The 9,927-nt window shown below is 39.4% G+C and overlaps 1 non-coding gene across 1 annotated transcript; it reads right to left on the reverse strand.

Annotated features, from left to right (window-relative positions):
• Window positions 1-1,936: 1,936 nt before the first annotated feature.
• LOC148571685 (small nucleolar RNA R71) lies at window positions 1,937-2,044 on the reverse strand. Its single transcript, XR_015908781.1, has one exon. It is a non-coding gene; the product is annotated as a small nucleolar RNA R71 (small nucleolar RNA).
• Between the last annotated feature and the right edge of the window lie 7,883 nt (window positions 2,045-9,927).

Raw genomic sequence — 9,927 nt, forward strand, 5'->3', positions numbered from 1 at the left:
AGATTGGAGCTTTAGACTAAGATTGCAAGATTCCTGGAATTCATATTAAAAATTTTGGAATCCTTATTTTTCTTTTTCAAATAATTTTTGAAAAATCCAAAAAAATTCATAAAATCATAAAAATAAAAAATATCTTTGTGTTTCTTGTTTGAGTCTTGAGTCATGTTATAAGTTTGGTGTCAATTACATACTCATCTTGCATTTTTCGAAAATTTTCATGCATTCATAGTGTTCTTCATGATCTTCAAGTTGTTCTTGGTAAGTCTTCTTGTTTGATCTTTGCATTTGCATGTTTTGTGTCCTTTCTTGTTTTTCATATGCATTCTTGAATTCTTATTGCATGAGCATTAAAGATTTCTAAGTTTGGTGTCTTGCATGTTTTCTTTGCATTAAAAATTTTCAAAAATAAGTTCTTGATGTTCATCATGATCTTCAAAGTGTTCTTGGTGTTCATCTTGACATTCATAGCATTCTTGCATGCATTCATTGTTTTGATCCAAATTTTTCATGCATTGCATCATTTTCATTGTTTTTCTCTCTCATCATTAAAAAAATTCAAAAATAAAAAAAAATATCTTCCCCTTTTTCTCTCTCAAAATTTCGAAAATTAGATTTGACTTTTTTCAAAAATTTTTAAAATTCAACTGTTTCTTATGAGTCAAATCAAATTTTCAATTTAAAAATCTTATCTTTTTCAAAATCTTTTTCAAAAATCAAATCTTTTTCATTTTTTAGTTATTTTTGAAAATTTTAAAAATATTTTTTCAAAAATCTTTTTCTTATCTTTATCTCCTAATTTTCGAAAATAACATCATCAATTAATGTTTTGATTCAAAAATTTCAAGTTTGTTACTTGCTTGTTAAGAAAGATTCAAACTTTGAGTTCTAGAATCATATCTTGTGATTTCTTGTGAATCAAGTCATTAATTGTGATTTTAAAAATCAAATCTATTTCAAAACTAATTTCAATCATATCTTTTCAAAAATATCTTCTTATCTTATCTTTTTCAAAAATTTGATTTCAAAATATCTTTTCTAACTTCCTAACTTCTTATCTTTTCAAAATTTGTTTCAACTAACTAACTAACTTTTTTTTTGTTTCTTATCTTTTTCAAAACTACCTAACTAACTCTCTCTCTAATTTTTGAAAATATCTTCCCTCTTTTTCAAAAATTCTTTTTAATTAACTAATTATTTTAATTTTTGATTTTAATTTTCGAAAATTACTAACCTTTTTCAAAAACTATTTTCGAAAATCACTAACTCTTTTTCAAAAATAATTTTCGAAAATCCTTCTCCCTCATCTCCTTCTAATTATTTATTCATCTACTAACAATAAGGAACCTCTTTACTATGACATAGAGGATTCCTCTTCTTTTCTTGTTCTCTTCTCTTTCTTATAAGCAGGAACAAGGAAAAAGGCATTCTTGTTGAAGCTGATCCAGAACCTGAAAGGACTCTGAAGAGAAAACTAAGAGAAGCTAAATTACAACAATCCAGAGACAACCTTATTGAAAATTTCGAACAGGAAGAGGAGATGGCAGCCGAACCCAACAACAATAATGCAAGGAGGATGCTTGGTGACTTTACTGCACCTAAGTCCAATTTACATGGAAGAAGCATCTCCATTCCTGCCATTGGAGCAAACAACTTTGAGCTGAAACCTCAGCTAGTTTCTCTGATGCAGCAGAACTGCAAGTTTCATGGACTTCCATCTGAAGATCCTTTTCAGTTCTTAACTGAATTCTTACAGATCTGTGATACTGTTAAGACTAATGGAGTAGATCCTGAAGTCTACAGGCTCATACTTTTCCCTTTTGCTGTAAGAGACAGAGCTAGAGTGTGGTTGGACTCTCAACCCAAAGACAGCCTAAATTCTTGGGATAAGCTGGTCACGGCTTTCTTAGCCAAGTTCTTTCCTCCTCAAAAGCTGAGCAAGCTTAGAGTGGATGTTCAGACCTTCAGACAGAAGGAAGATGAATCCCTCTATGAAGCTTGGGAAAGATACAAGCAGCTGACCAAAAAGTGTCCTTCTAACATGCTTTTAGAATGGACCATCCTGGATATATTCTATGATGATCTGTCTGAGTTATCTAAGATGTCATTAGATACTTCTGTAGGTGGATCCATTCACCTAAAGAAAACGCCTGCAGAAGCTCAAGAACTCATTGACATGGTTGCTAATAACCAGTTCATGTACACTTCTGAGAGGAATCCTGTGAGTAATGGGACGCCTATGAAGAAGGGAGTTCTTGAAATTGATACTCTGAATGCCATATTGGCTCAGAACAAAATATTGACTCAGCAAGTCAATATGATTTCTCAGAGTCTGAACGGAATGCAAGCTGCATCCAACAGTACTCAAGAGGCATCTTCTGAGGAAGAAGCTTATGATCCTGAGAACCTTGCAATAGCAGAGTTAAAATACATGGGTGAACCATATGGAAACACCTACAATTCATCATGGAGAAATCACCCAAATCTCTCATGGAAGGATCAAAAGCCTCAACAAGGCTTTAATAATAGTGGAAGAAACAGGTTTAGCAATAGTAAACCTTTTCCATCATCTACTCAGCAACAGACAGAGAATTCTGAGCAGAATCCATCTAGCTTAGTAAACTTAGTCTCTGATCTATCTAAGGCCACTGTGAGTTTCATGAATGAAACAAGGTCCTCCATTAGAAATTTGGAGGCACAAGTGGGCTAGCTGAGAAAGAAGATCACTGAAATCCTTCCCAGTACTCTCCCAAATAATACAGAAGAAAATCCAAAGAGAGAGTGCAAGGCCATTGATATTACCAAAATGGCCGAACCCAAAGAGGGAGAGGAGGACGTGAATCCCAGTGAGGAAGACCTCCTGGGATGTCCAGTGATCAATAAGGAGTTTCCCTCTGAGGAACCAAAAGAATCTGAGGCTCATCTAGAGACTATAGAGATTCCATTGAACCTCCTTATGCCATTCATGCGCTCTGATGAGTATTCCTCTTCTGAAGAGAATGAGAATGTTACTAAAGAGCAAGCTGCCAAGTTCCTTGGTGCAATCATGAAGCTAAATGCCAAATTATTTGGTATTGAAACTTGGGAAGATGAACCTCCCTTGTTCACCAATGAACTAAGTGATCTGGATCAACTGACATTGCCTCAGAAGAAACAGGATCCTGGAAAGTTCATAATACCTTGTACCATAGGCACCATGATCTTTAAGGCTCTGTGTGACCTTGGTTCAGGGGTAAACCTCATGCCCCTCTCTATAATAGAGAAACTGGGAATCTATGGGGTGCAAGCTGCTAAAATCTCATTAGAGATGGCAGACAATTCAAGAAAACAGGTTTATGGACAAGTAGAGGACGTGTTAGTAAAGGTTGAAGGCCTTTACATCCCTGCTGATTTCATAGTCCTGGATACTGGAAAGGAAGAGGATGAATCCATCATCCTAGGAAGTCCTTTCCTAGCCACAGCAAGAGCTATGATTGATGTAGACAGAGGAGAATTGATCCTTCATTTAAATAAGGACAACCTTATGTTTACAACTCAAGGATCTCTCTCTGCATCCATGGAGAGGAAGCATAAAAAGCTTCTCTCAAAGTAGAGTCAACCAAAGCCCCCACAGTCAAACTCTAAGTTTGGTGTTGGGAGGCCACAACCAAACTCTAAGTTTGGTGTCAAACACCCATATCCAAACTCTAAGTTTGGTGTTGGAAGGTCTCAACAAAGCTCTGCACATCTGTGAGGCTCCATGAGAGTCCACTGTCAAGCTATTAACATTAAAGAAGTGCTTGTTGGGAGGCAACCTAATTTTTATTTAATTATATTTTTTATTAGTTATATGTCTTTATAGGTACATGATCATGTGGAGTCACAAAATAAATCAAAAAAATTGAAAACGGAATCAAAAATAGCAGAAGAAAAATCACACCCTGGAGGAAGACCTTACTGGCGTTTAAACGCCAGTAAGAAGCATGTTTTGGGCGTTCAACGCCAGAACAGAGCATGGTTCTGGCGCTGAACGCCAGAAATGGGCAGCATCTGGGCGTTTGAACGCCAGAAATGCACCCTGGAGAAGAGCTGGCGCTGAACGCCCAGAACAAGCATGGTTCTGGCGTTCAACGCCAGAAATAGGCTACAAATGGGCATTCAACGCCCAGAACAAGCATCAATCTGGCGCTGAACGCCCAGAGTTGTGTGCAAGGGCATTTTGCATGCCCAATTTGGTGCAAGGTTGTAAATCCTTGAACACCTCAGGACCTGTGGACCCCACAGGATCACATCAGGATCTGTGGACCCCACAGGATCCCCACCTACCTCTACTCACTTCTTCTCACCCCTCTTTCACACAATCCCATAAACACTGTTCCCCAAAACCCTTCACCAATCACCTCAATCTCTCTTCCCTATCACCACTTCACCACTCACATCCATCCACTCTTCCCCATAAACCTACCTCATAAACACCACCTACCTTCAAAATTCAAAATCAATTTCCCACCCAAACCCACCCTAAATGGCCGAACCTACCCCCCTCCCTTCCCTATATATAACCCTCCATTCTTCCTTATTTTCTCACAACACAACCTTCCTTTCTCTTCTTGGCCGAATCACACCTCCCCCCTCCTCTCCATATTTTCTTCTTTTTCTTCATCTATTCTTTCTTCTCTTGCTCGAGGGCGAGCAATATTCTAAGTTTGGTGTGGTAAAAGCATAAGCTTTTTGTTTTTCCATTACCATTGATGGCACCTAAGACCAGAGAATCCTCTAGAAAAGGAAAAGGGAAGACAAAAGCTTCCACCTCCGAGTTATGGGAGATGGAAAGATTCATCTCCAAAGCTCATCAAGACCACTTCTATGATGTTGTGGCCAAGAAGAAGGTGATCCCCGAGGTCCCTTTCAAACTCAAAATAAATGAGTATCCGGAGATCCGACATGAAATTCAAAGAAGAGGTTGGGAAGTTCTAACAAATCCCATCCAACAAGTCGGCATCCTAATGGTTCAAGAGTTCTATGCCAATGCATGGATCACCAAGAACCATGATCAAAGTAAGAACCCGGATCCAAGGAACTATGTTACAATGGTTCGGGGGAAATACTTGGATTTTAGTCCGGAAAATGTGAGGTTGGCATTTAACTTGCCTATGATGCAAGGAGATGAACGCCCCTACACTAGAAGGGTCAACTTTAATCAAAGGTTGGACCAAGTCCTCATGGACATATGTGTGGAAGGAGCTCAATGGAAGATTGACTCCAAAGGCAAGCCGGTTCAACTAAGAAGATTGGACCTCAAGCCTGTGGCTAGAGGATGGTTGGAGTTCATCTAACGCTCCATCATCCCCACTAGCAACCGATCTGAAGTTACTGTGGATCGGGCCATCATGATCCATAGCATCATGATTGGAGAAGAAGTAGAGGTTCATGAAGTCATCTCCCTTGAACTCTACAAAATAGCCGAAAAGTTCTCTCCTGGGGCAAGGCTAGCTTTTCCTTATCTTATTTGCCATCTATGTTACTCAGCTGGAGCTTTCATAGAAGGAGACATTCACATTGAGGAAGAGAAGCCCATCACTAAGAAAAAGATGGAGCAAGCAAGAGAGCCCATTCATGGAGCTCAAGAGGCGCAGGAAGCTCATCACCATGAGATCCCGGAGATGCCTCAAATGCATTTTCCTCCACAAAACTATTGGGAGCAAATCAATACCTCCTTAGGAGAATTAAGTTCCAACATGGGACAATTAAGGGTGGAACATCAAGAGCACTCCATCATCCTTCATGAAATAAGAGAAGATAAAAAAGTAATGAGGGAGGAGCAACAAAGACAAGGAAGAGACATAGAAGAGCTCAAGGACATCATTGGTTCCTCAAGAAGGAAACGCCACCATCACTAAGGTGGATTCATTTCTTGTTCTTATTTCTTCTGTTTTTTTTCGTTTTCTATGTTATGTGCTTATCTATGTTTGTGTCTTCATTACATGATCATTAGTAGTTAGTAACTTTGTCTTAAAGTTATGAATGTCCTATGAATTCATCACCTCTCTTAAATGAAAAATGCTTTAATTCAAAAGAACAAGAAGTACATGAGTTTTGAATTTATCCTTGAACTTAGTTTAATTATATTGATGTGGTGACAATGCTTCTTGTTTTCTGAATGAATGCTTGAACAGTGCATATGTCTTTTGAAGTTGTTGTTTAAGAATGTTAAATATGTTGGCTCTTGAAAGAATGATGACTAAGAGACATGTTATTTGATAATCTGAAAAATCATAAAAATGATTCTTGAAGCAAGAAAAAGCAGCAAAGAACAAAGCTTGCAGAAAAAAAAAAAAAAGAGAAAAAGCAAGCAGAAAAAGCCAAAAGCTCTTAAAACCAAGAGGCAAGAGCAAAAAGCCAATAACCCTTAAAACCAAAAGGCAAGGGTAAATAAAAAGGATCCCAAGGCTTTGAGCATCAGTGGATAGGAGGGCCTAAAGGAATAAAATCCTGGCCTAAGCGGCTAAACCAAGCTGTCCCTAACCATGTGCTTGTGGCGTGTAGGTGTCAAGTGAAAACTTGAGACTGAGCGGTTAAAGTCAAGGTCCAAAGCAAAAAAAGAGTGTGCTTAAGAACTCTGGACACCTCTAATTGGGGACTTTAGCAAAGCTGAGTCACAATCTGAAAAGGTTCACCCAATTATGTGTCTGTGGCATTTATGTATCCGGTGGTAATACTGGAAAACAAAGTGCTTAGGGCCGCGGCCAAGACTCATAAAATAGCTGTGTTCAAGAATCATCATACTGAACTAGGAGAATCAATAACACTATCTGAACTCTGAGTTCCTATAGATGCCAATCATTCTGAACCTCAATGGATAAAGTGAGATGCCAAAACTATTCAAGAGGCAAAAAGCTATAAGTCCCGCTCATTTGATTGGAGCTATGTTTCATTGATAGTTTGGAATTTATAGTATATTCTCTTCTTTTTATCCTATTTGATTTTCAGTTGCTTGGGGACAAGCAACAATTTAAGTTTGGTGTTGTGATGAGCGGATAATTTATACGCTTTTTGGCATTGTTTTTAGTATGTTTTTAGTAGAATCTAGTTACTTTTAGGGATGTTTTCATTAGTTTTTATGTTAAATTCAAATTTCTGGACTTTACTATGAGTTTGTGTGTTTTTCTGTGATTTTAGGTATTTTCTGGCTGAAATTGAGGGACTTGAGCAAAAATCAGATTCAGAGGTTGAAGAAGGACTGCTGATGCTGTTGGATTCTGACCTCCCTGCACTCAAAATGGATTTTCTGGAGCTACAGAACTCAAAATGGCGCGCTTCCAATTGCGTTGGAAAGTAGACATCCAGGGCTTTCCAGAAATATATAATAGTCCATACTTTGCCCAAGTTTAGATGACGCAAACTGGCGTTCAATGCCAGTTCTCTGCCCAATTCTGGCGTCTAGCGCCAGAAACAAGTTGCAAAGTGGAGTTCAACGCCCAAACTGGCACAAAAGCTGGCGTTCAACTCCAAGAATGACCTCTCCACGTGTAGACTTCAAGCTCAGCCCAAGCACACACCAAGTGGGCCCCGGAAGTGGATTTATGCATCAATTACTTACTCCTGTAAACCCTAGTGACTAGTTTATTATAAATAGAACTTTTTATCATTGTATTCGCAGTCTTGGTTACTCCGGTTCCCCTCTGGGGCCGAGACCAATGAATTCCATTATCACTTATGTATTTTTAAACGGTAGAGTTTCTACACTCCATAGATTAAGGTGTGGAGCTCTGCTGTTCCTCAAAGATTAATGCAAAGTACTACTATTTTCTATTCAATTCATCTTATTTCGCTTCTAAGATATTCATTCGCACTTCAACCTGAATGTGATGAACGTGACAATCATCATCATTCCCTATGAACGCGTGCCTGACAACCACTTCCGTTCTACATTAGATTGAATGAGTATCTCTTAGATCTCTTAATCAGAATCTTCGTGGTATAAGCTAGATTGATGGCGGCATTCATGAGAGTCCGGAAAGTCTAAACCTTGTCCGTGGTATTCCGAGTAGGACTCTGGGATTGAATGACTGTGACGAACTCCAAACTCGCGAGTGCTGGGCATAGTGACAGACGCAAAAGGATAGTAAATTCTATTCCAGTATGATCGAGAACCTCCAAGATGATTAGCCATGCAGTGACAGCGCATCGGACCATTTTCACAGAGAGGAATAGGATGCAACCAACGACAAGGGTGATGCCTCCAGACGATTAGCCGTGCTGTGACAGAGCATTTGGACCATTTTTCCGAGAGGATTGAAAGTAGCCATTGGCACCGGTGACATCCTTACATAAAGCCAGCCATAGAAAGGAGTAAGACTGATTGGATGAAGACAGCAGGAAAGCGGAGGTTCAGAGGAACGAATGCATCTCCATACGCTTATCTGAAATTCTCACCAACGATTTACATAAGTATTTCTATCCTTATTTTATTACTAATTTTTGAAAACTACATAACTATTTTATATCCGCCTGACTGAGATTTACAAGGTGACCATAGCTTGCTTCATACCAACAATCTCCGTGGGATTCGACCCTTACTCACGTAAGGTATTACTTGGACGACCCAGTGTACTTGCTGGTTAGTTATGCGAAGTTGTAAAGATATGTTTAGACCATGGTTCTGTGCATCCGTTTTTGGTGCCATTGCCAAGGAATGAATTTGGAACAATAATTCACAACCTGAGTAACAATTTCGCATACCACCTGTCGTTGGGGATCAAAATCTTACTTTTTTGAGGGTCGAGCCATAACGGATTGATGTGGCGTAGCAGCGACTGGAATCGATCTGAATGAAGCTTCAAGCGTAGTTTTGGGGCTTCTCTTATAGTGAAGTCAGCAAGCTGGAAAGTAGCCGCCCCTCTTTGATTGTGCACAGCCCCTGCCACGAGACACCTAATCGACGACGCGCCTTCCTCTCATCTTTTTGATAATTCAACATCCAGTTCATAGAGAACTGCCTACTCCCACCTCGACTGATAAAGAGATCTAAGGCTTCTTTGAAGAAAGTAAAGCAGGAATAGATGGCCTGCCCCAGAGCTCAGTAAGCAAGTGCTACAAACCTTTGAAACTTTTGAAACTAGAGTAAAGGTACCCAGGGACAAAAAATGCTAGGTTGTGAGGAAGTGAATCGGTTCTTACCTAACAGTTCCTAGAATTGGACAAAAGGGTTTTGCACGTGAATCAGAAAAGGAAGAATAAGATCTTGTCGCAATTGAATCCGTAACTGCTACTATGGAGTCTGTAGTGGGAATAAGCGCCTAGAAGAGAGCTTTCGCTGGCTTTTTCTTACTATGCTATGAGGATAGATGTAGATAGAAGTCATCTCTTGGCTAGGAAATTAGCAGAGCAGCTTCCACTCCTCCTTTCGATAAGCTTCCCTTTTTGAGCACTGGACCTAGTTACCGCTCCATGGGAACATCTATAGATTCCGCTATCGGGAAAGTCAGGCATGGAATCACGCTAAGGTAAGGTTTCTAATCCTTCTAGAATAGGATCTACTCTATCTATTTGATTTTCCACTTCTGCCTGGCTGACTGAATAAAGAAATGGAACCATAGCTAAGATTGATCGATGAACCTTCTCTCTCCTTGATCTGTCTAGTTTTATTTTGACTAATTCGAATCTGTGGACTGAGTGAGTAGCTAACTCAAATATTCGATTTTAGGATATAGGAGTCTTCGCACCGAGAAAATCTTTTGTGAATCTCGTTATCTCCACGGTTAAGGGCTGAATCACACCTTGGGGAAGCGCTACGAAAGGGAGCTAGCTAAGGCAGCTACTTGAAGCTATACTCAAAGAAGGCCTACGCTTGACTTGTTCCTCCATTTGATAGTTCTGTTCTAGCTAGCGAGAGCACTACTTCAGGATAGCACTTGTTACAGGATTGACCTCACTTTGCCAAGTTTGAGG

Source organism: Arachis ipaensis, chromosome B3 (assembly GCF_059453495.1).
Source record: "Arachis ipaensis isolate K30076 ecotype BB chromosome B3, ASM5945349v1, whole genome shotgun sequence".
Lineage (NCBI taxonomy): Eukaryota > Viridiplantae > Streptophyta > Magnoliopsida > Fabales > Fabaceae > Arachis > Arachis ipaensis.